At 39.0% G+C, this 24845-nt stretch overlaps 1 long non-coding RNA gene across 3 annotated transcripts in view; it reads left to right on the top strand.

The window, feature by feature from the left end:
- The first annotated feature begins 69 nt into the window (after positions 1 to 69).
- LOC113413911 (uncharacterized) overlaps positions 70 to 24845 on the top strand; it is a 42050-nt gene continuing 17274 nt past the window's right edge. Inside the window, exons 1-3 of one of the 3 annotated variants that reach the window (XR_015748229.1) lie at positions 70 to 206; positions 6105 to 6343; positions 9194 to 9249. This is a non-coding gene — a long non-coding RNA (uncharacterized LOC113413911). Of the gene's footprint in view, positions 207 to 6104; positions 7611 to 9193; positions 9250 to 24845 lie in introns of all 3 variants that reach the window. The other 2 variants (XR_015748228.1, XR_015748227.1) reach the window with 2 other exon arrangements.

Here is a 24845-nt window from a genome sequence, read left to right as displayed (position 1 = left end):
ACGGCGCGGTTCCCACAGCGGAGTTCAAAAAGTAAGAGTTTACTCACGGGGGGAGGGTCCTCCCGGAGAGGCAGCGATTTAGGGGCAGGAGATTCGAGCGCACCATCCAGGCGCTGTGCCGGAGAAACAGACCTCGGGGGTCAGGAACAGGCAGGCCCCTGGCATTTACGAGAAGCCCCGGGACTCGTGCTTGTGCATGCTGAACGGTAAGTGATGAAAAGTGAGCTCCCTTCTAATCAGCCACTTGCTTATCCTCTCCGCGTTGGCTCGGACAAGCAGGAAAACACTCCAAGCAGAAGCTCAAATAAAAGAAAGGGGGGGAAAAGAAGGGAAGCTCTCTCTCGCTCTTGCTCTCTTTTTCTTTCTTTTTTCTTTCTTTCTTTCTCTCTCTCTCTCTGTCTCTCCCACGCTCGGCTGCTGGGGCTAAAGCTCCTTTTTCAGGCAGGCGTGTGTGTGTTAGGGTGGGCGGGGCTCTGGCAGCCCCGGGAGATGGAACCGCACAGGCTTACTTTGTTTGAAGGGCTTTCGGAGGAAACAGGTGATTTGCTTTGAGGTAATCAAATGAGTCTTCCAAGCCAGCGCTCCACGTTTCACCCGGAATCACGCCTGCCTCCCCCTCACAGAGAAAGCCGCCTTCCTTGGGGGCCAGGCCATACCCGGCGCGCCGAGGGAGCAGCGCACCAAGTCTTTGCACCAAGTCTTTCCGTTTTCAGGAAAGGGCCAACTCGAGCAAGAGTTTCTTCCCCTTCTCTGGCGCGAAGTCGTCCAGCAAGTTAAAAGCAGAGTTCTCCAAAACTTGGCAACTTTTAAGACTTGTGGACTTCAACTCCCAGAATTCTCCAGCCAGCTATGCTGGCTGGAGAATTCTGGGAGTTGAAGTCCACAAGTCTTAAAAGTTGCCAAGTTTGGGGACCACTGAGTTAAAAGAGAGAAGTACATGTCGTCCTCGGCTTACGGCATCAATGGAGACCGCACTCCCCACCCCAATTTTTGTTGCAAACAGAGGCATCCCTTTAAGTGGTTTTGGCCCCATTTTACATCTTTTCTTCCCACCGTTGTTAAGTGAATCGCTGCCTTTTTGATAGGGGGAGTAACCCCGGTGGTTCAGTGAATCTGTTGTTCAGGCTTTCCCACGTTGACTTGGCTTGTCCAAAGGTCGCAAAAGGGGGATCGCTTGACTTTGAGACGCAGCAAAGGTCATAAATATGAACCACCGGTTTGCCGGGCATCTGAATGTGGGATCCTGGGACAGTGGGGATGCGGCAGAGGTCGTAACGATGAAGTCACCTTTTTCACTGCCGATGTAACTTTGAACCGTTATTAAATGAACAGGGCCACAGGTGACTTTAAATAATGTATGCCAGAGTTGGCTTCATACAGGGCAGTGCCAGTATGTCACTTCTAATAAATCCTTTGAAGTTTTGTGAAGTTTGGCTTGAATTAATCAGGGTGATTGCTGGAATCCTGACACTGTTGTAAGTCAAGCACTGTATTTAGTGAACTAGCCAAGAAAAGAGTTAATGCCCCAGGGAGATTCAGCTTCCTCTTTCAGGGCCAGCCAAGAAATTTCTCTAGCACTGCATTTAATGATAATACAGGTTATCCCTTGACTTATGACTACAACTGAGCCCCAAAATTTTGTTCTTAAGCAAAACAGTTTTGTTCCATTTTATGAACTTTCTTGCCACAGTTGTTAAATGAATCATTGTAGTTGTTAAGTTAGAAACTCGGTTAAGTGAATCTGGCTTCCCATTAACTTTGTTAGTCAGAAGGTTGCCAAAGGTGATCACATGATCCATGAGACTGCAACCGTCATTCATATAAACTAGAATAGAATAGAATTCTTTATTGGCCAAATGTGATTGGACACACAAGGAAAAGTTGCCAAGTTTGGGGACCACTGTCTTTGGTGCATATGGTCTCAGTGTACATAAAAGAAAAGATACATTCGTCAAGAGTCAAGAATCATACGGTACAAAACTTAATAATAGTCATAGAGTACAATAAGCAATCAAATCATACTAGGAAACAGTCCATATAGATCGTAAGGATACAAGCGACAAAGTTACAGTCACAAGTGGGAGGAAATGGATGAAAGGAAAGGAAAGGAGGATTAATAGTAGTAATAGTAATGCTTATTTATTAAAAAAATCATACTAAGAAACAGTCAAAAAAAATCTTTAGGATACAAGCAACAAAGTTACAGTCATACAGTCATAAGTGGGAGGAGATAGGTGAAAAAACAGAGTGAGAAGCACAGAGCAAAAGACACAAGCCTGAAGATGATGAATGAGACTTCATCGAAACGTTGCCTAGGTACTTCCAATCTTACGCAGGAGAAAACCCGAATAACCAAAGATCCACATACAAATACCCGCGAGAACCTCAGAAAATATATATATATATATATATATTTCCCTTATAGATCTTTCACATTTCTTTTCAATATTTATCAGTCTTTGGAAACAATTAAAATGTTTCCCTTCCTTCTTTATTACGTTAATTGTTAATAAGCATACCATTACATAATTATACAGTTTTATCTTATAAATTATTTACTATTAATAAGCAAAATAATTATTCAAATTCATTCTAATAACTGGTATAAATTCCCTTATAAATCTTTCACATTTCTTTTCAATATTTTATCAATCTTTAGAAACAATTACAATGTTTCCCTCCCTTCTTTATTATTACATTGATTATAAATAAGCATACCATTACATAACAATACAATTTTATCTCATAAATTAATTACTTATTTCATTTCTAGCTCATTACTATATCCTACTGTCACAACACTATCTTTGTACCTTTGCAGAATTCTCACTTTTAACTTAGTTTAACCATTATCTCTGTGTTTTCTAGATGAACAAAAACCTTTAATCCTAATATGTTTCACCTTTTTCTTTATTTCCTGCTTTTGTCCCTCATAAATTCTTTCTCTTTCTGTCTTCCCCCCTTTTTCTCATCCCTTTTTTTATACCCTTCTCTCTCTAATATTCCCTTCTGTAATTTTCTTTTCTGCTTCTCCTTACTGTTATACTTCTTTATCAAACTATTTTTCTTTTTGGCTGTTCCCTTTAATCTCAAACTTTTAACTCCATTTCCCCTTTTTACCCCACATTGCGTTGTTTGATCATTGAAAATGGCTTCTTCTTTGTCCCACCCTTCTTCTTGCTCTTGAAGCTTTTCCTTTTGCCTTTCATAGTTCAGGGTCTCCATTTCTAAAAATTGAAATATGAAGCCAAAGGATCCTCTTCTGCATCTTTTTTCTGTTTTTTAAGGGTCATTTTTAATTCCTGCAGAAATGATACCATTTTAAACACTTTTAAACAACCACCCAATTGACTTTAAGTAAAAAAAAAAAGCCAATGCCAAAAACTTTTTTTTTAAATCACCAAATAAGCCCAGACTGTTCCTTCTTGTTTCTTTCTTTTACTTTTACTTTCCATAAGTTACTGTATCTTTAAGTAAGGTTTCAATTACAATGTATCCTTGGGAGTCTTTTCAAAGTTTCACTGTTAATCCCCTTTGTTTTTCCAGGTGGCACTCCATTATTCCAAGTTCCACCCTTTTTCCTCCACTCTTCTCCTTGTTAGGGCTTTAAAATGACCCCCAAAAAATCTTTATTCTCCTTTTGACACTTAGATTCCAGCTTAAAGTTGCCTGTTAGTGTCTAAGTAGAGTAGCACAAATTTCTTATTTAACTCTTCCTTTTAACATTCCATGCCATTTGTAATTATCAATATAAAAGTAGGAAAAGGGATTTTTAACCTCCTTTTCTCTCTCCTTTGCTGCTTAAAGGTCTTCTTTCAGAAGTATCTCTCTAAGTACTTTTAGATTCAGGGTACCTTGCTTAGATGTTCTCTGTTGTTTAGCCCGGTCTGTCCTGCTTTTCTCTTTGTCTTCCTCCTGCACAATCTTATCCGGTCAGGTTCTTCTTTGAGGTGGCCATTTCTGACCACCGCTGCAACCGCCTTCGGGAAAGGGAGTTTAGACCAGCCAAAGAGGAGAGATGTGGCTCCCCTCCACTCAGCCAGCAATCTCCCCGCTCTTCACCACCTCTACAGGGTGGCTTCAGCCCCGAATCCAAAGGATCAGGGCGCCCCAGCGGCGAGCATGGATCAAAACCATGCACGATCGCAGATTTCAGTCCGTCGCTGAAGAAACCCAAACCGAAGTCCGGGAATGCTGCAACAGTTGTAGGTGTGAAAAATGGTCATGTCCCATTTGTCAGTGCTGTTGTAACTACCTGCACTTCCTTAATTATGAAAACTTTACAGGAATATGGGGGTCAAAAAAAGTCAGGAGATAGCTGTCACTTTGATGGACATGTAAAAAATAGAGGGTTTCATTGTATAGATCAGGGGTGTCAAACTGGCGGCCTGAGGGCTGGCTGTGTCACATGCAATCCACTCCCACTCCAGCTCCATGAAGGGAAAATAACATTGTGAAATGTCACATGATGGCAATGTGATGCCATGAGTTTGATACCCGTGGTATAGATGTAATCATAGATGTTTTTGACATCCCATATTCCTGCAACCTTGATGGTGGCTGTTTTAGCTGTTCATTACTTCTAGATGAGCAGCTTATGAAGCAGATCCAGATGGTTTAAGGAGTTCTATTGTTTGTTTCCTTTAACTTCTAGGTGCTCTGAGAGATGCTTTTTCTATGATCAATATTCTAGAAAAGAAGGCAACACTGTGCTTGATGATTGCAAGAGCCGCTGTAGACCAGAATCACCCCAAAATTCAAAGGAATTGGAAGCACTAAATACTCAAGTCAATCAACGTCCAGTTTTGTGCAGGCATTGACGGTGTGGGGGAGGACAGGCAGGAAGAACAGATATCTGGTCCAGAGAGGGAGTCCCACCTTTCCAGCACATACAAAAAAAATAGGTCATGGAGAGGTCAACTAGGCCATTAAGCAACATCATCAACCTTGGTGAGCTTTGCCTATTTAAAGGGGAGTTAAAGTTGGCTTCCCTTCTTCGACTGATCCAGAAAAGAGATTCCCCATTCTCATCCCTTGTTTTGTGTTTGAAAAGTACTTTTATCACAACATTCTGATCAGTATTGCTAAGTGGAGCATCAGAGATGCTAGGTAGGAAGAAGTCTCTGGAAAAGGAGCCCCTATCCGGGGTGGATTGAGGATTGAGATATCTACTGAGGTCAGGTGGGGAGAAAGATTCTTTTCACATGAAGCCCTACGGTACCAAGTACAATGTATCTTAGATTAGGGTTCATTGGAGGTGGCTGCCAATGCATGAATTAGAATCTGGGCCCAGTGCTGCACCAAACCTTATGGATGCAACAACTTATAACGTGGTGATCAATATTTTCTCATGTTTGTAAAGGACGTTATTTATTTCCCCTTTCTGCCTGCCTCAATTCTGTATAAAGCTTTGGGGGGGGGGGAAGTTAGGGGACAAGGTCCTTAGGGCAGCTATAGAAAAGCTAGCTGGACTACCTTATTACATCACTAATATTCGACTTAAAAATATTGAAGTGTCCACAGAGCATGATCAAAATGTCCAGATGTTGGCCATAACATTTTTTGATTGAAGTTCTGCCTCTTTTTTATGTGTATCTCATATCAATGTTTCTACCATAAAATCACAAAGCAGATTTTATAACTTCTGTACTTTGAGAATGCACAAAGGGATACCTGCATCCAGAAAATCCTTTCCTAGAAATCACCCCTTTTGTGGCACATTATCAGCACAGCTTGGACTTCTCGAGTAAACAAAATCCTTGTCCTGGAGGCACCTTTTGCATAACACACCCTTGTCTCTATTTTCTGTTTGAGTCATCCCTGTAATCTGGAAGATTAGAGGATATACACTTCCATCAGTGAGAGTAATCTATCACGAACATCTGGGAAAAGAAAATCCTAGTTAATAGTGATATCATTAGATCCTACAGCCAACTGGAGTTGGGTGATTTACCAATCCAAAGCCACTCCATTGCTTTCTCTTTATCTTATTGCAGGGGTGCAGTGATGAATATGGGCTGGAATATCTGGACTGCATGCCCCAAATTTAGATATTCAGTCCGAATGTCTTCAAAAGCACTCAGTAATGCTTTCTTTTTTTATAGCTGCAGAAACCCTGGAGTGAGTCCTCTTTTGTCTCTGAGTCTGACCAGGTACTTAAACATGGTTTAGATTCTACAGTGTGGTCATGCATACATCCTGAACTGAAGAAGCTTCTTGGATAAGAAGCGAAAAACAGTCTTCAAAGAAAAACCAGAAAGTCCAGTTGCCTCTTGAAAAAAGCACCTTGGAGACAACCATGACCTGGATGACTGAGAATGTCCATACTGCATATACTGCCAAGGTACAAGGAGTTCTCACAGTCCATCTGTGTGAGTACTTCCTCTAACCTGCATCTTAGATTGAGCCTGATCCTAGCACTGCTGAAAACCAGACAGTCCACCTGAACTGATTGTAGTTTAAACCAGCCGTCGCCAACGTGTAGGCCACGGTCCACTGGTGGGCCGTGAGAAAATTTTGGTGGGCCGCAGAGAAATCTCACCCCAAGAACACCCCCCCCAAAGCAATTAATCCAGGCTGCGCAGAAACACAAGTGCTACGCTGCCCACATGGCCTACGGGAACCCTCCCCGCCCATTCCCTCCTTACCCAGTAAACTTGCCTGCTAAATTTCTATTTTTCCTTTTTTCAACCATCATCTGTTCTGCTGTGCCGGGAGATTTAGATTAGCTAGGAAGCAGGAAATGGTTGGATTTCTTGCTTTCCAGCTAGTCTTTAGATCTTCGGCTCTGCTTTTAAGTACAGCCGAACCTCCCTTAGGACTGAAGGTTTGCTTGCAAGCAAATTCAGTGCAGACTCACGGCAAGCAAATTTGAGAGACTGAGCTAGCTGATGGCAGATAGATAGATCACTGAATGATTCTGTGAGCAACTCAATCTGCCTGCTTTGCCTGATTTGGGGCAAAAGTTGCTCTTTTTTTAAATAAAAAATTCAATATTTACATGCATAGTGTGTTGTGAGTTAATTTTGTGAGTTTGCTTGCAAGCAAATTTTATGTGACAGACTGAGCTAGCCGATGGCAGATAGATCTCTGAATGAATCTGTGATTCTGTGAGCAACTCAATCTGCCTGCCTGCTTTGCCTCATTTTGGGTAAAGGTTGCTCTTTTTTTTATTAAAAAAATTCAATATTTATATAAATACAGTATTTATAATATTTACATACAAGCCGTGCCTAGCCAGTAACATGACCACCAAGCCACACCCACAAATTAGGCCACACCCACAGAACCAGTTAGTGGTCCCTGGGATCTAAAATTATGAGTTTGGTGGTCCCTGAGGTCCAAAAGGTTGGCGACCCCTGGTTTAAACTATTTAAACCCTGACACTGGGATTTGTAAGGCATGCTTTAGCTTTGCAAACCTATACAATTGTATTTTATTTAATAAAACATTGTTAACTATAGCTTAACATAAAACAGGGGTGTCATATTTGTGGCCAGATGTGTCACATGCTGGCCCCACCTCCGCCCGATTTAGTGAAGGGGGAAAATGTCCCGATACATCACGTGATAACGATGCAACGACACGAGTTTGACACCCCTGCCATAAAGGTAAAGTTAACCACAAGCTGTTGTTTCATGCTGTACAGTGCCACATACGATCATCCTTCTAAATTTGGATTTTTTATTATTATAATTAAGAAGGCTATCTTTTCTCCACTAGGCTATCTTTATTATTGTTCCTTTAGCTTTTAATTTATTTATTTTTATCATTTTGCTGTTTTTAAACTCTGGCATGTATAGTAAATCATCTGAAGATGCCCTAGTGACAGGCAGCATCCAAGTTAATAGATTGTAGATTAAAAAGTGGGGAGGGGGAGAAAGAAGATAGAAAGAGAGAAGGCTTTTTCACTGCATTGTCTTAACCAAATCCAAGAATTTTGTGCTTCACTAACTGGAAATCAAGTCTAATAAGGTCTTGTAAAATGCCTATGTTTATAATCAAAATCAGGAATGTTTCTATTAAGATTTTCACTGTTCACACAGCCACAATCTGTCCTTCATCAGAGGCCTCTTCTGAAACAATTGTGTTTATAAATGGATCAACACCATTTTCTTTTTTGAAGAGACACAGAACAGTTTAACAGAAAGTTTAATCTCACAGTACATCTGGTCAACATGTTCAGCATCATTTATTACTGGGAAATGGAGGGGGGGAACCAAGAGCTTCCCACCATATGTGTGCACATGTTAACACACATTTAAAAACTTTAAAAAGCCAAAAGGTAAGGAGTTTTGAGGTTCTGATTTCTACAGAACAGACCCCACTTTTAAGCTTTTCAATTGTTGGAAGAATTATCCTTCTGGGTTCAGTTCCAAGTGTGGAAAAAGACACTGGAAACATGGAGGCTGTTTGGAAAGATGGTTTAATGATGGACACATGGCTTGGAGCTCCAAAGTGAAAAGGACGATCGCATGCTTCAAGATGTTGGGTGAAGGAAAAGAAGGAAAGGGGCAAGATGATAAGAGTGCAATTGTTTTATACCCTCTGATGGGCCCCACCTTAGTGTTTCCTGTTCCTGTGCAAGAAATGTATCCCATTGGCTGTCAGACTCCCAGGGGTGGGGGTCTTAGCTAACTTTGTAGGCTTTGTCTGGACCACATGGCTTCACCTGAGTTTCAGGCTTGGTTGAGCCTTGCTGGATGATGATGCACTAAAAGGGCTTTAGGCAATTCCTATAGCTCTACCTGGAGATCTCTGTTATGTAAAATATTCTGGCCCAGGCCTTAATGGCACACCTATTAACAAAGGTGAGGGATAAGCTTCTGCTTCTGAGGTGAGTTTCTGCTTCTGAATTTCTATTCCTTTTAGGGGAAATATTCTGCCTTTTTAATATTTCCTAGGATATTTCATTTTTCTAGGGGGAGGATGGGTGCTAGCTTCCTACACAGTCAAGCTGTACTTTAATGATATAGAACACTCCACATATGGAAGTTGCCCATCCATATGTTGCCTTTGATCTCTCTACACATTGAGCAAGTGCAGGTTGGGTGAAGTTGTCCCTCCCTCTGTTTCTATTTTAATTCTATTCATTACTTTTTTATTGCAAACTGTATTATAATGTATATCCAAGCATAAATGCTAACATATATATTCTTTGCTCTTTCTTTCATTTGCATTTATATGTGTTTAGGTAATTGGGAAATGAGCACCTTAAGCCTGTAGGCTTTTCTGGATGAGCTCTAAATGGTAATATAAATTATTGTAATATGTACAACCTGTTTATTTGCTTATACTGCTGAGTAGGAACCAGGACTTTTGTCACAAGAAGTGACACCACAGTGGCACCTCTAGTGATCCTGACAAGAGTCTTCAGAGTATCAGGGGTTCCCAAGTAGCCATTCGAGGTTGTATAATTTTCCTAGAATACTTTGCAGAATTCTTCTCAGGGGGCCTTACAGGAAATGTGAACAGAGCAGTTGGGAGACACAAATGCCTGGCAAAGAGAGCCTTATTGGGCCTTTGAGCATCCAATAGTTGTGGGAAGAGGTGGGGTGTCTGCAGAGAAGTAAAAATGTCAACAAGGTAGCACACCAAATGATTGAATCCCCGTTCTTTTTTTGTATGTGAAAAAAGAAGACCAGGATTTCAGTCATAAAAAGGCACTTCTTGACATTTTTCACACACACACACACACACACACACACACACACACACACACACATACACACACACACACACACACCAAGTGTCCTATGAGAATACAAGAGGCTGATAGTGGTCATTATCATCATTATCATCATCATCATCATCATCATCAATCATTTTAGCCATTGTCTATCCACTGCAGGATGGAGGCCCCTTCTGCATGTTCCCAACAAGTATGTTCCTGTTCTGACCCAACCCCGTTACCAGCAAGAAAATCTCAAACAAACGCAGCAACTCAAACCTTCACAGCTTTAATCTACAAATAACTTCTTTGTAGATAAAAGATGGCTTGCAGCCAATTAGTCCAACCAGAAAAACCTTGACAGAATTCTTCAGATAAGCCGGAATCTCCACACACAATGCTGAGTCTGTAGAACGTTTTTGCTTTCTGCAAAAGCAAAAACCTTTTGAAAGCAGGCTTATATTCCCTGGAGGGAGGGGCCATTACGTTGCATCCTTACTCCCGAGTCGCCTGTGTTGCTCCAACTGTTCTCTTCTACGAATCATCCTGTGCTCACACGCACTTGGCACAGGCTTCTCGGGAACCTCCTCATCACTGCTGCCAGCCCCCACAATCCCTGAAGGCAGCAGTCCACTCCCTGATGGTCCTGGCCCCTCATCAGAATCCTCACTCATCTGCACCTGCTGCTGGCTAACCACAACAGTTCCTGAGCTTTCTTGCCAGTTGTGCTCACAATACTTGCTGATGTCATTGATCCATCTTGTTTTAGGTCTCTTTCGTGGATGCTTTTTATCAAATGGGATCCATTTGATAAAAAAACATCCACAAAAACGACCTAAAACAAGATGGATCCATTCTATGACTGCTTTGATCCACCTACCATCAGTTCTTCTTGCTATAGTCTGGCCTTGTTCTGAACATAATTTCTATGTGGTGTTGTCTTTCTAAAATTCAGGCTCTTTTTCAGTGACTGCATGTGCGAAAGTGTTAGAAAAAGTAGAAAGGCACTACAACTAGTGCAAAATCTTATCCAAAGAGACATGGAATCTTTTTCAGGTAAATCATTTGCTTTCAAATGCATGCTGAGAAATGACATGCCAGCCTAGTCAAAATAAAATGATTTAAATTAATGGAATATGATCGCTCCCAATGATTTCATAATGTCCATTTTCAATCTCATTATGGCATACATTTTAATGGCAATTTTAGGAGAGGTTCTAAGGGACTACAGGTTGGGCAACCTTGGCTTAGTTACCACACCTTTTAACTTAATTGCTCTATAGTTCAGATTCTGAAATTTTCAGTTGACACACCTATTTTCCTACCCAGAGTGGGTACTTATACATCATCCAAGCTTTGAAAGGAACTCCTGCAAAGTACAGCACATAACCAAGTGTGATAACATCAACATGATCACCAATAAGGAATACAACGGAACTACTTCCATTCATTCGTAAGGAAAAGGGCTTTTGGGAATTAGTACGCTATCAATATACAATAATAATTAAATGTGATTGGTACAATAATAATGTCCTGGAGGGAGGGGGAGAACAAGATCCATTTTCTTTTAACAGATGGGGAAATTTTTGTCTCCTAAGGTAAGTGTATCCATGCAAGTCTTGATTTATCTACTTCTGTTGTTTACAAATTCTGAAGCAGTCAAGACTGGAATAAAATAAGACTTTCATTCTGAAAAGAAAGGAGTTTAACTGACCTAGACGTAACCAGCCAAACCAGTTGCATACATTTTTATAAGCCTGACTTGCCAAACACTTGGTTTTGCCAAAAACAACAGTGTTCAGTAACAACCGAGATGATGCATTAGGGAAGAGCATGCTTAGGAGAGCACAGCAGTTGATTCCTCAAGGTCAGAATTGCTTATCCTGATACCTTTAAATGTGTCCTTGTACAGCTCTTGGGCCCTGCGACCTGCCTAAAAGTGGCTATGGTACAACATTTTGATTGTGGACAACATAAATTAATCCATCGGGAGGGCAGGTTAGGTACTTTTGTTTCTCCATCAAAGAAGAGAAGTGATGGATTAACAACAATGCAACACGAAGCTACACCTTTACATTCTAGCAAAAGAAAGTTTAAAATTCAGCCTGTACTGCTACTTAGCTAAGCAATAGGCAAAGTAAAGAGGCATATTAAACCATGTGAGCACATTCTATGTAAGTATAGATATGAGCAAAAAGAATCTATCATCTCTCTTTGGCACAACCTTTATAAACATTTACAAACCTATATAAACATTTCAAACTTCAGTGGTTTTACCAGATTATCTGGTAAGGATATCTTCTTTTAAAAAAGCAAACTTTTCCTATTTCACAATGAAAATATGTCAGGATTGTAGCTTACCTTTTATTCCTCCCTTTCTCAGCAATTCATTTACTCCTAAAAGCTGTCCTGTGGATAAATGCACATTTGAAGTGCAAATATTATTTGTATCTACCTACTATTTGTATCTACAGTATCCACATGTTCATACTGGGGTCTGCATTCGGATGGTTAAAAATATTCGGGAAAAAATAAATGCAATAGTTTTCTATCCCAAAACAGCTCGAATGAGAAGGAACCAAAAGCAATTTGACAAAAGATAGGTGTCATTGTTGGTAGAACTTTGAGTGACAATTCTATTACTGCCAGTGAAGTGGAACTTGCTAGGAAAAATTGTTTACTAGAGTTCAGGAAAAATTAAGGGTTTAAGTGCTACTATTTCCATCGGACAAGTGAGGGAGCCAAACCTTGTTTCAATCAATGTGATTTATTCTATGAAAATTTACAGGTAAATATGAAAACGGTATACAGTAGATATTTCAGCCTGAGGCAATTCTTGGGTGTCCTTGTTTGGGCTGGAAATTGAATCAGGCTGGAGGTGGTTAATACATAAAAGGGAGGCATCCAGGAAATACCAAGACTTGATTAGATCAGGGAGATTAAAATGTACCTCAGTAGACAGCAGTGGCAAATCATGTCTGACTTTCCCAAGAAAGGTACATGAAGTCATAAAGTCACTAGAGGTCAGGCTGAACTCAAAAACTAACCAAGACTACAGATGCATAATGCATCTTGTCAGGTCCCACTGTGGTGGCACAAACCTTGATTTCAGGCTCAGTCCAAGGATTTGGCACTAATGTTATAATTCTGAATGGCTTAAAACTAGAATTTTTCTATATCCTGTCTTACAGACAGGAAAGACTACCGTGTTTCTCATATAATAAGGCCGGGTCTTTTTTTTTTTTTTTTTTTTTGAGCCCCGAAAAAATGGCTAGGCCGTCTTTTTTGGGGTGACTTAATTCCTCCCCTTGCATCTTCGGGCGGGCGGGCAGCGATGGCTTGGATGTTGACCTCGGCGTTGGTGGGGCACTTCATATCGGGGTCAACGCAGGCAGCACCATATCCGGTTGTGCAACAAAAGTACTTCCTAACGGCAAGCCCCCCCCACCATTCCCCCCATTTCGCATGTTTTAATATAGGCCTTAATTTGGGAGGAGGGGCTTAATTTCATTTCATGCCTATAAAACATGCTGGGACTTCCTATTGGGGGAGGCCATATTGTTGGAGAAACAGGGTATTTATTGCAAAAAGTCTTAAGTCTTAAGGAAGACTCTTGCTGGGACGTATGAAGAGCAATTGCTAGTCCATGCACGTCAAACCAAACCCAATGAAACTCTATGGTACCTTAATTGATGTATGAAATCCAGCCAATTTATTTGTTTAGTAAGCCATGATTAAAATAAGTCAAGTGTGGTCTGTGAATCCCATTGTTGTAAACTCTGAAAAGTCACCCTGTTCAGCCAGTGGCCCCTATGGGAATTCAGGGAGCATTTTGTGTGGATGCAAGTTGACTTACTGACAAAGCAATTGTGATGAGCTGTTACCAGAATGGAAACAAGAAAGGTAATTCTGGTACCTCACCTGGTTTTTGGATTATTTTAATCACAATAAATAGTACATGGGAAGTCTGCATGATGGAAACTACAAACTTCCACACAACAGTTCGCTATTTTTACAAATATTTCTGAACCACATAGGCAATTCTTAGAAAATAGAAGGATAGGAGAGGTCACAATTATACAAAAATGTATCTGATTACTTATCCAGAAAAAGAAAAGATAAATTAGTTTGTAAGAAGTATGCTGTCTAGGGCATCTTTCATTAAATAAAGCAACGTTCTAGTTTAAACCAGGTTCTGGAAGATAAGGTGCATTTGCAATGAGAAACAAAAAAAGGCAAGATGATGATATGACTGCACACTCAAAGTCTTGCCTCTTTTTAACATGCCCTACATACACAATACATATTTAAAAGGGGATGGGACTTTGCAGTCATGGGTGACAACTTGATTTTTTGACCCAGAGAAATCTTAATGCCCTAGATCACCAAGACCATGTGCAGTCGGAAAATTTTGTCCTAACTCATTCTCATGTAAAGGGGCGAGCAGCATCAAAACTAAAACAAGGGGGGCAATGGCCGCTCCCCGGTTAAAAGCACCACCAGGGGAGCCCGGAACGGCTTTGGCCCGCGGCGGTCCAGCGCTAACCGCCTTTCAAGGGGATTTAATCAACAGAACATGCCTTCACCTCCATTAAAGGCTGTCTTATTTCAACAAAGATCAGAAATAGAGTGAGTCATAACAGCAGCAGTAAGGCAGGAATTCTCAAACCTTGCAATGCTACAAACCTATACAAATAGGTGTGACCTTTCTTGTTATATTAACAGTACATAGGGAGTGCAGTGGCTCACTTAATTAGAACACTGGCTTGACAATCAGGAAGCCTGCATTCAAAATCTAAGTGCAGCTGCATGACAGGGTGAGCACCTGCCATTCACTCCAGCTCCTACCAATCCAGCTGTTCAAAGCATGCAAAACATGAGTAGATAAATACAACCTATTTACAATTAAGTAGCCACCTTTAGTTTGGGACTATAGGACTGACAGAAGAAATCTTCCATATAAAGAATTGCCTTTGAGTGCAGTGGCAATTTTTGATAATGCAAAGTTCAAAAAAGTTTGATCGGGTTGCTTTGCTTGGAGAACTGAGAGCATCAGAAGAAATAGTTTGATATTCATCCTCACTGTAGATCAGGGGTGTCAAACTCAATTTCATTGAGGGCCGCATCAGGGTTGTATTTGACCTGGAGGGGTGTGTGGCCAGGAGACATGGACAGCTCAACGTCACTCATATGGGGGGTGCCTGTGGTGGCCCGAGCTCTCTGCCAGAGAAAACAGGCTCCCAAGCTCCATTTTCAGCTGCAATGGCCTCCTGCAACCCTCTGCCAGAGAAAACAGAGCTCAGGCGTGACACCATTTTCACTGGCAGAGGGTTGCAGGAGGCCATTGCAGTTCGGGAGCCCATTTTTCTGACAAAGGCACCACAGGCCGGTCCTTCGCTGTTTCAAGGGTAGCCTCATGGGCTGGATCTGGCCCCAGGCCTTGAGTTTGACACCCCTGCTGTAGATGCTGTATGCTTAGAGAGAGAGGCTTCTTAATTTTTCCCTTCTTAATATAGCTGATATCACACATTTATAGATAATTAAAGCATTTTTTTTAAAAAAAAGAATTTCTAGGTATCCATAAGCTGCTCACAGACCATGCTATTGTTTCGCATTAGGTTAATATAGAATTGAATAGTCTTATGGACATATAAAATTGGGGAGAACTTTTAAGCAATAAATCACAATTATGCACACTGAGCTTTTAAATTTAAAAAATGATTTTAAAAATAAATAGAAGTTATTTGTTAGATTTTATTTGCTGGATTGTATTTTCAATACAATTAGAATTAATATAAGGGTGTTTCATTTCATTCTGCCTGGACAAGCTATCTCTCTGGAAAGTTGGTAGCTTAGTTTTATCTGGGCTGTGACTGTGTGCACATAAAACCTCCAATCCTTATCAGATGTGCTCTGCATTTTCCTCTCCATTTTGCCTGGATAAGCCAGCTTCTCTGGGCAGAGCAAAAAAAAAAAAACTGTGAAGTTTTGGCTTAGCTCTAATATATGTGACAATTTAACAACTAGTTTTCATGGACTGGACCAAATCAGTCAAATAATACCTTTGATTAATTTCTATTTATGATAGGTTATTGGAGGACTGTAATCTTGTTCACATTTACATGTTTCTACAACTGCAGACATATTACAGCAAATGACAGCATCTTGTCAAAAATTGACTGATATCACAAAGCTAAACAGAAGCAGAGTTCAATAAGAGACTCCCATTATGGGCTGTAGGCTAGATTGGAACATCTAGAAAGAAACCCAGAAATTAACAGCAAATCACTTCCATACTGCCGCCAATAAAATGAAATAAGCTTGACTCAAGGAGGATAAATCTTTCTTGCTTTTTAAAGAGATGGAGAAACATTTACAAAAAGTATGGCCTCTGAAATATCATGCCCCTGAGATGAGATCTGCATCCACCCTTTAGGCCTTCCAAAATAGCTTAAAACCCTGGTTCTGTCAAGTGGTTTGGCACCTGAATGAGGGAGGTAGTTACTGGAGGTAACTGGAGGTAGATAATGGACTGAGATAAGATTCTACTTCCACTCTGGGTCCATCTTGCTTCCTTCCTTACCATCCTTGTTAATTCTAAGTGAATTTTAATTTTAATATTTATTTTACTATTTAATGTTTTATCTTGTTTTTACTTGGTTATAAGCTACCTAGATTCGTGTCTTGGCCAGATGAGTGGCGTATACATTTAATAAATAAATAAATAAAACCTGCCTGCTGCAGTCAGCTCAATTTTTTTTTAAAAAAAAAACAAGTTTTATTAATTTTCAAAACACACAAATCATCATTATCCATTACATGTTTAAACCTTTTTCCATTATAAATTTAACAAGTCAGATAAACTATAATTCTGTTTTAAACCATTTCCATATAAACATACAAAAACCTCTTATCCAATTTCTCTTTATTTCTCTTTACTCTTATTCAATTTTATTATTATTATTTCATCTATTTCTTTCTGACTTAGTTACCATTATTCTCATTCTATATTTCTGCAAGGTTTTATTAATTCTCCCCCCCCAAAAAAAAAACATATACACACAACACACAAAACATAAAAAAATCTTTTTGGAAAGTAACTTGGACCCAGGTATCTCTCTCTTCATGGACTTCAATTATATTCATGCTCATCTTACATATCATTACTTATTTTATTTACCATTCTAAGTCTTCTATATTAACTTCTCCACATATTTCACTCTTCTTAATTCTATCTTAATTAATCATCTTAATTTGAGTCATTATATTTGTATCTTTTGTCCATTCTTTATTGTCCCTTTGTCTCGTTCCTTATAAAAAAAAAGAAGAAGTTTCTCCTGAAATCACTAATCAGAGTATGATGCCTTTCTATCTCCCCACTAAATTAATCAAATTAACCTTTAAAATAACGCCCAATACCCAATCCGATTTTGCTTGGTACATTACATCCAGAATAATTAAATACATAGTTAAACAATAAATCTAAATATTAAAACAAATACTATAATAGAAATTTTATAATAACATCAATACCATAATCTTATTAAACTCTTTAATTAAAACTCAATATTCTAAACCTCCCCTCATATTATTAAATTTTAAAACCAATCATTATTAAACATTTCAACATTTTAATCTCTTATCAACTCTTAAACCATTTAAGTTTTCTATTTCTAATACAATACTACAATATCATCTTATGTACCTTGCAAAATCTCTTTGAAGAAATTATACTTTATCCTTTATCCCTAAAAAGATTTCTTTTTCCCATTTAATTTCAAAACTTTGTAGCTTTTCTCCACCTTTTCCCTTTCTTTCTTCTCCCAACAAACCTTTCTACCCCCCTTCTTCTAGCCTCTGCCTTACTGGCTTCCCTTCTCTGTCGTATTCCTTTTCCCTTTTGTTTACTATCATTATATTGATTTTGCACCTTATTTTTCCCTTTCTTAAGTGTTTTTTTAAATCTTAAGTCCTTTATTTCTCTTCCTTTCCTCTTCCTTCTTTCTTGGTCGAGTTCTGAAATTTATTAAAAATGGCTTCCTCTCCTTCTTCTTCTTCTGCTGTCTTCATCTGTTGTAATGTTTGTTGATAGTTAATAAGCGCCATTTCTAAAAAAAAGGAAGGCTTCTTTCAAACCAGCTTTACCATTTTTTTGCTTGTTCATAATCTTTTCTCAGTTCCTCAATAGAAAGAGCCATTATAAATCTTTTCTTTTCTTTTCCCCTTCTTTCTTCTTACAACAACCAGAATATTCCAAAGAAAAAAATAAAACAGTCCCAAAGTTATCAATCAGTCCAAACCAAGGCAGAGTTCTCACTTTCTCCTCCTGGGGTAGTATCAATCAGAGAAAAAGAAAGTCCAAATCTGTTTCTTAAAATCTTATTGCAATATATTTTAGTCTTCAAATCCTTAAGGCATCTCCTCCAACAAAGTCTTAGCATACAAATATTTTTTTTAGTCCTCTCTCTTCCCACTCATCGCTTAAAGCCAGTTTTCACCTAAAAAAAATAGGTTTCTTAATATTCACTTATTTATTCCGTAGGAAAAGAGGGTAAGCTTTCCTTTCAGCACCATCAAACTGCCGCTTTTTTTCCTCTTCTAGAAGGTATCATTCAGAAAGTCATACTTTTCAGGAATTTTGTTAAATATGTCTTAGAGTCCTAGGAACCAAGAAAAACTTTCTCCTTTCAAAACTTTCTCCACTTCCTCCTGCGCATTCTTACCCGGCTGCCAGCTCCTTTGTGGCGGCCATTACGGACCGCCGCTGCATCGTCTTGGGAAAAGGGGTTCTGCCGGCCGGGAGGGGGTCTGCAACACCCCCAAACCCCTCTCCGGATCCCCTACCTTCAGCTGCCCCTGCAGGGCAGCCTAGCTCCGCACCCGTCCGGATTGGAGCCCCAAAGCGGCTAGCGCAGCAGGGATCGCGCAGCTTCGCGAATCCCTGCCGCTCGCCGAAGCCAACAAACCGGAAGTCCCAGTCAGCTCAATTTTTAAAAATGACATCTTTAGCCTTTTCAGTTAGAGACCCGTTTGGTCTACTGCTTAAGGCATTAGAGGCTGTGGGTTCTAATTCCGCCATAGGCATGAAAGCTGGCTGAGTGACTTTAAGCCAGTCATTCTCTCTCAACCCAATCCATTGCACAGGGTTGTTGTTGTCATGGGGAAAATAGGAGGAGGAAGATATTATATTAAGATATATGTACACTATCCTGAGTTATTGATAAAAATAATAAAGGTGGGATATAAAATAGCTTTTATTTTTAATTATGTTGGAAAACCATAATCTTTCTTGCTTTTTAAAGCTTTTACAAAAAGTATTTTTGTGTGGAGTTCTTGGTGCTCTCTGAACTTGATTGTTTTCTTGCATACATTTCATTACCAAACTAAGAAGTAACATTATCAGTGCTAGTAGAGAGTGGGTTTTTATATACTGGTGGCTTGCCCTGTCAGTATTGATGGGAATGGTCTTGGTAGTTCTTTGGATTGTTGTTTACTGTTAACTTGTTTGTCTGAATTGGTAGTCCCTTGATTTGCTTCTTCATTATTGGTCTAATGTTAATCTTGGTGTTAATCTCTGTTCATCTGAGTGTTGATTGCTGGTGAAGAGGTAAATTGGTCTTTTGGTTTCCTTTTTGGCTTTTTGATTGACATGGTATGTAGATGTTGTTTATCTCTGTGTGCCTGATGTCAGGTTTTCAGAATTCTCTAGCATTTTGGGACTTGGCTTGGTCACAGTTCCTCACAGTTTCCCAGTTTAAATTATGGTTAAATCTGTCCATGTGTTGTGAAATTAAGGGGTTTTGTCATGTCTTCTGAATGCTAGTTGGTATTCAGGGATGTGTTCTACTAATCTTCTGTCTGTCTGTCCTATATAGTAGCTGCTAGGGTCCTTACAGTGCATGTTGTAGATCACTCCTGGTTTTTCTTCTGGGTGCCTGCTGGGTCTTTTGGTTTACTTAGGATGTTTTGGAGGGCTTTAGTTTGTTTGTGTGCAACAGTGATGCCATATGGTTGTAATAGTCTGTTGATGATTTCTGAGATGTTTTTGATGCATGGTAGTATTATCCTTGTCATAGCTTGTGTTGATTGTGCTATATTGAGTTGAATAGTCAGGCACTTTTTGATGAAATTGCATAGATATCCATTTTGTTGGAAGATGTTGTATAGATGATCTATTTCCTTTTTCTGAGGTTCAGGGTTTGCTGCAGCGTGTTTGTGTTAATCTAAATAGTGTTCTTACACAGCTTCTCTTGTGGGAGGTTGGCTTATTACTTTGATAGTGAAGCAACTTGGTTGGTGTGGGTGGTTTTATGATAGACTTCAAATGTTTTATAGTGTTTGCATCACCTTAGCAGAAGCAGGATATGATGTGGCAAGAATTAATAATTCTTCCATCAGCAACAGTTAATGCCTGTATCAAATGAAGCAGGCAAGCTAATCACGCTAAACATAGATGTGTTGAATTTGTACTTGAATGATAGTAATAATAGCTATTGTAGCAATGCATATATAATTAGATATGTAAATAAATACACACACACACACACATATATATATGTATATATGAAATTATTATACATATGAGTGTATTGGAGGGAGAGGCTGATGCAAATCAGAATGAGGAGACAGTTTTAATAAAGAGGAATGAGGCACTAGTTCAACAAATGAAAGACAAGGGTGGGAAATAGGATTTAAAGCAGAACAGGAGATATAGCAGGCTCCTTTGGACTTATAGGTATGAAAACTCTTGCAATGTTTATTACCTAAAATTCTTCAGGAATTCTTGCAGTTCCAAGTTGCCCTGCCTTGTTGGGAAATCATTTACAGTTTTGTGTTTAAATGTTACAGAATCTAGCAAACAAACTTTGCTGCAGCTTTTCATATCATCAGGATATTCTCCTCCTTTCTTACCCATAACAGGTCTCCGTCTCTCTCTCTCTCTCTGAAGTAGGTAGGTAGGTAGGTAGATGATAGATAGATAGATAGATAGATAGATAGATAGATAGATAGATAGATAGATAGATGAGGGGAAATGGTATCTGATGTTGTCAACACTAGAATAGGTGGTACCTGGCTCAATAGTAGTAACTGTGAGAGAGATCTTTGAGTCCTAGTGGACAATCTCTTAAATATGATCCAGCGGTATGCTGCAGCTGCCAAAAAAGCCAACACCATAATAGGCTGCATTAATAGAGGGATAGAATAAATATCATGTGAAGTACTAATACTCCTTTATAATGCCTTGGTAGGACCACACTTAGAATATTGCATCCAGTTTTGGTCATCACAAAATAAAAATGTTGAGACTCTAGAAAGTATGCAAAGAAGAGAAACAAATAGGGGGACTGGAGGATAAAACAGATGAAGAATAGTGGCAGGAATTGGGTGTGTCTAGTTTAATGAAAAGAACTAGAGGTGGCATGATAGCAGTATTCCAATATCTACAGGGGCTGCCACAAAGAAGAGGGAGTCAAGCTATCCTCCAAAGCACCTGGATACAAAGCAACGGGTGGAAACTAATCAAGAAGAAAACCAATCTAAGACTAAGAAGAAATTTCCTGACAGAACAATTAATCAGTGGAACGACTTGCCTCTAGAAGTTGTGAGTGCTCGAACTTTGAAGGTTTTAAAGAAGAAATTGGACAGCCATTTGTCTGAAATGTGCATAAGGTTTCCGGCTTGACCAGAGGTTTGGATTAGAAGGCCTCCAAGGATTCATTTCTGAAAAGTATTGAGACTGAGCAAATCAATAGAACAACAAAGGAAGACTGATGAAATGTGCTCTTCCACAACTATGGCAGTATCACAATGAAAGGAGTGTGCCTTTAATTTGTCCTGGCAATCGAACACATTATTAACAATCCAGGTCATGAACATCAAAGCTTGTTCATCCTTCCTAAAGACGTTGTGTTATCATGTCGAACAGCAATAGTATCTTCTGAAAACAATGTTTAGATATAATTATCTTTATCTGAATGCAAAATGCAGTGACACTAATAAGATGATAGCAAAGATATTCTTTGAGCATAATGCCCAAAGCCGGACATATGAGCAGTGTGGAAGAATGTAGAACAATTACATAGTTTCGGTCAGTGATTTAGAAGTTATAGCGATGAAAATAGAAATAGCATTTTTTTCAGCTTGTGGCAGAGTAAAATGCCATATCTGGAACTACGCTGTACAATCATCTGAAGGTTAAATCTTCTTCCTTCGTTCTTTCTCCTACTCCTTCCCCAAGTGTATAAAACTGAGAAGAGGGGCATTTGCCTTGTAATGAAAACATATAAGAAGGTAGATCTGTGGGCAATGGAGGAAGTTATTGGATGCTGTTATAAGTTGTATTGGTGCGGTGTGGACTGGAGAAACTGTTTATATCAAAGGATAGTTTGGAGAAGGAGTTTTCAGCCCAGGACCCCGCAGGAACAAAGAGAATCCAAAAGAGAAATCTGCAGAATACACTATTATTATTATTATTATTATTATTTTTTTGGGGGGGGTTGTCCCAGGCTTGTCTTTATTTTTTATGTGAGACACATTTTAAAAATGGGGCTTTGATCACATGGTTGCCGCCACCAAATTGACTTTTGTTTTATTTCCTCCCTGCAAACAATTCTGAGTAATTCCAAGACAGCTTGGAAAGGTTTCCAGAATTCCAAAAAGGTCAAGAAAGGATTATTTTTCTCCACTCTTCATTCTCCCCTCCAGGTTAAAAGCAAGCCCAAGAAGTGAGCCCACAGAAACTTGCTAGGAAAACAAGCATATCAAAATTTTGAGAAGGAACACCTGTAGGAATCAGGGAAGAAGGGCGCAAGTCAAGTGTCTGGGAGTGTATATATTAGAAATAAGCACAGATTGTTTACTTGAAAAGTACTGTAAAAATAAACAACACTGTAATTTAGAGAAGAAGCATATGACTGGAAAGTTCCTATCCTTTTTCCCACTCTCCCCCACACAGCTACATCGTAAGAAGACTTAAATGCAGTTGAACTGTTGCTCCTGCAGCAATAGAACATCTGTTAGTATTTAGTCAGAGAAGAATGCATTTTTGTTTTTGTTTTAGATTTTATTTTAAAGGTTTTGCTATATATAATGATTAGGAGTGAAACTTCAACTGAAATGCACCAATGAAGAAAGATCAATAAAAATGGCAACAAACATCCTCCCACCACCCCCAGTTGTTAATTTTGGAAACCATGATGTATTAATTGCTCAGAAAATAAAAAGTGAAGGCTGCTATTTAACGTCTCTGCCTTAGGTAGAGGTCTCCAAACTTGGCAACTTTAAGACATGTGGACTTCAACTCTCTGAAGAATTCTGGGAGTTGAAGACCATACGTCTTAAAGTTGCCAAGTTTGGAGACCTCTGGTCTTAGGAAGTTTCTTATAGTCACCCAAGACTGATCTTTGCTGGAAAGACTTCTTGGTGCTTCATTCATCCAAAGAACAGACAATACACTAAGAATGGGGAGTTTGCCCAAATGGAAATGAAAAAGCATCCTATTCAAGGCCACAGTGCCAGTTCATAAGCCAAGAGTTTCTTATCTCCTGGACCAGAAGAACTGGTATTAAACAAAGAAACAGCAATTGCCACTGGTATGAATGGAATAGTACTGACATAAGAGATCACCTACATATTATGATTCAGTATCATTAGCATTCTAATTAGAACATGTTGCCTATGAAGACATTCAACAGAGATCTTCAAAGGTGATAAAATAGCACTAAGCATCACAATACCATTGGAATTATGTTTTTGCATAATAACAGGCGAAAGAAGGGGGTATCTTTGAAACTTATTTTTCCCACATTAGGAATTATGGAAATTAAATTTAGTTCTTAGTCAAACAATTCCTCCCATAGCACCTGAAATATTGGAAATTAAATTCTATAAGGTAATATATTAACTTCAATTAGTTATATTAAATAAATCGTGTCATCACATCAAAACAAAAATAGGTTTGGGGACAGCGACTGCAATAGGCTTCAGGTCAATTTGAATGATGGATTGTTGAACAAGTCATGATTGGCTGGGTTCCCATGACCTGAGAAGCCATAGAGATGGTTTATAAATAATAATTAAGATCACACAAGCTGAACCATAACAAAGCAAACTATGGCTTATTGTGAGACAGGAAATCAGCCAGAATTTGGCAGTAAATGGTTCTATGGTGTTTTGAAGGATATCCAGCAGGGTTCATACTTTGCACTGTTAAATATAATTTAAAGAATTAAAAAACTGAACTCAAAGAAATTAGTTTGTCATTGGTAATAGCTTGAGGAAATATTAAATGTGTCCCTGGTCTTCATTCTAATATAGCATTCTCAACTATCTTCAAATACATATATTCCTTCATTCCTATGGATAGTTAATAAGAGGCAATGCTATGAATTGGAGTGTTTGTAAAATAAGCTAAGCCATTTTAGTATGCTAATAGAATTGTGTGAGCTGCCATCTTAACTTCGATTTGTCGGAGGTTTTAACCTCCAGTATTACCTGAATTTAGCTTGATTACTTTTTGTCTGGGTAACACCTAAGTCTCTGATAAATCAGGGATTATAGTTGAAAGACTGCAGTATTAGACTTTTACAGTGAACTATACTATGTTTTACAAAAGGATAAGTCAAAGCATTGGTGTCTTAGTTGTCTTCTCCATAAAATCCTTGGAAGTTAAGAATCTGTGACTTAAAATACAGAAATTGAAATAATAATAAATAACAAAGCCAAGTGTTTGATCTCATTTTAACAGTCTGTTGTGTAAACTCAGACAAGTTCCCTTTGTAGACCCATTTATGGCTTATCAGGATTGCAAATGGTATTTACAGTACAGTTACAATGTAGCCACCAGCAAATCATGGTGGTTCTGTAAATCATGGAATAATGCAGCACATGGACTCATTTTTAGTCTTCTTAATTTGCTGTTTGACAGTTTGTTCAAATATTACTTAAGCTGCAAAAATGCAAAATGGAATAGACTTTTACTGCCTGTTTACTGCTGATGGACTATTAATACTTTTTTGTGACATTCCACAAGGAATTTTCAGGGTGTTGTCCTGATTGTGCCTTAAAGGTCAGCAATTGCTGTATGATAGATTCCCCTTTGCTCATCATAGCCCACCAACCATCCAAAAATGATTTGGAATAGATCAGCATGGTGGGATATAATAGGCATTTTTTT

Source organism: Notechis scutatus, chromosome 2, assembly GCF_049901735.1.
Source record: "Notechis scutatus isolate UNSWTSFEM ecotype Mainland chromosome 2, rNotScu1.2, whole genome shotgun sequence".
NCBI classification, from domain to species: Eukaryota; Metazoa; Chordata; class Lepidosauria; order Squamata; family Elapidae; genus Notechis; species Notechis scutatus.
The sequence above is the reverse complement of the archived record's forward strand: the minus strand, read 5'-3'. Positions and strand labels throughout refer to the sequence as shown.